We start from the raw sequence: 2,328 nt of genomic DNA on the forward strand, positions 1-2,328 counted from the left end.
ATGCAGTTTTTGTCCCAGTCCTGGAACCTTGGACAAGCTTAACTTCTCGAGGATACATGAGGGTGCATAGGAATCTGCCCAACCAGACTATATGTGTTTTTGGATTTGGAAAAGGCATTTTGGTATACTGTTGGAGGTGCTTATGGGGTATCTGGCCCAATGCTACAGGCCATTTGATCCTTATACACCTGTTGCAAGAGCTTGGTCCCCATCAGTGTTGGTCAAGTTACTTGAAAAAAGTAATCAGTAACTAATTACTGATTACTTCCCCAAAAAAGTAATCCCGTTACTTTACTGATTACTCATTTTCAAAAGTAATTAATTACTTAGTTACTTAGTTACTTTTTAAAAACACGATTTACAACCTGAATAGGTGATAAAGCGATAGAGCTTTCAGCCCAATTCTACCTTTTCTGCATAATCCATCATACAAAATGTAATCAAATGGAAAATTATCTTTTTTTTTTAACTTGTTTTATCAGTTTTAATCTTTTAACTTTATGCATCAAGCAAAAATTTAATTATATGCAACATTCTCTGACTTGAATAAATTAGTTTAACATTTAAACCTATTTTCTGCACATTCCAGCGCATAAAATAAAATATTTTTTGTGTTTACACTCACTCTTTCAAATAGATGCAAGTAAAACACAGCAGAAAATAAATAAAGTCAAAGACTCAGCGGTCCTTTTGCTCTATTTTCACCTGTAAAGCAGGAGTAGAGTAGGCGGAGGTTTACCCTGGTGCAGGTGTGCTGCAGTCAGTTGAAGAATCCGCGAGTTGCTCTGTGAATTTCCCATTACGTCGTTGCGCACTCGGAGCTTGTTTAGGGGTTTTGTTCGCTGTAAAAAGAAGTTTTCTTCCCACGCACAACGGACACTGATGTTTTTGTCACTTTTTATGGAATCAAACTCAAAGTAAGGTCAGTGCTTCCACGCTTTAAACGCTGCACGCTCATACTCTCTCCCACAATCGATATGTGATCCATTGTTGATCTGCACACAGCTGTTGTCACTAACGGCGCACTCGATTACGTCACTGTCATGAGACATTCTCGCAAAAAAATCACGGTTTTAGTAACGCAGTAACGCAGCGTTCCTATGGGAAAGTAACAGTAATCTAATTACCGTTTTTGCAATAGTAATCCCTTACTTTACTCGTTACTTGAAAAAAGTAATCAGATTACAGTAACGCGTTACAAGTTCGCGTTACAAGATAGAAGATAGAAGATGGCGCCGGTGAGGTCGGCTGCCGTCACGACTGCTCCGACTGCTCCGACTGCTCCGACCACTTTTTCTTTGTCTTTGTTTTTTAAGTTAGTTTTCAGCGTTTCTAAATCGGCAAAATCACCACCATTGGGTACATTAGGTATGACAGTGACACTCTTGTTTCTATTGGTATACAATGTACTCACAATTCGAAGTTTTTAACTCCGGATCCGAGCTGGCCGAGTGAGATCTTGAGGGAGAACAAAGGGAAGCGGCAGCGGCCTAGAGGGAAGCGAGCCGGCGTCAGGAACAGGCTGAGAGCTCGTGCACACCGCACACCTCTGCCTAGCATCCTGCTCGCCAACGTCCAGTCACTGGAGAACAAGCTTGACGACCTCAGGGCCAGGGTAAAGTTCCAGAGAGACATTCGGGACTGCAATCTCCTCTGCTTCACCGAGACATGGCTGAACCCAGCGGTGCCGGACCACGCCATCCAGCCGGCCGAGTTCTTCTCGGTTCACCGCATGGACAGGACACGGGACTCGGGGAAGTCAAGGGGAGGCGGCGTGTGTTTAATGGTGAACAACAACTGGTGCAACAGTGCGAACGTTGTTCCTCTCACACGCTCCTGCACACCAAATCTGGAACTACTGTCCATCATGTGTCGTCCTTTTTATCTACCTCGGGAATTTACATCGGTCATTGTAAGTGCCGTTTATATTCCACCACAAGCGGACACGGTCACCGCCTTATGCGAGCTGCATGAGGCACTCACACAGCACCAGACACAACACCGGGACGCTGCGCTTATTGTGACGGGGGACTTTAATAGCGCCAACCTCAAACGCGCAGCGCCGAACTTTTATCAACACATCACCTGCCCCACCAGAGGTGAAAGGACACTGGACCACTGCTACACTACGGTCAAGGACGGCTACAAGGCACAATCCCGCCCTCCTTTTGGCAAATCTGATCCATCTTCCTCATCCCAAAATACAAACAAAGGCTGAAACAGGAAGTTCCGGTTCAGAGGAAGGTCGCGCGCTGGACGGATCAATCGGTGGCCGCGTTACAGGACGCACTCGATGACGCAGACTGGGGCATGTTCAGAAACAGCTCC

This window comes from Simochromis diagramma, unplaced genomic scaffold, assembly GCF_900408965.1.
Source record: "Simochromis diagramma unplaced genomic scaffold, fSimDia1.1 OVJJ01000091.1, whole genome shotgun sequence".
Lineage (NCBI taxonomy): Eukaryota > Metazoa > Chordata > Actinopteri > Cichliformes > Cichlidae > Simochromis > Simochromis diagramma.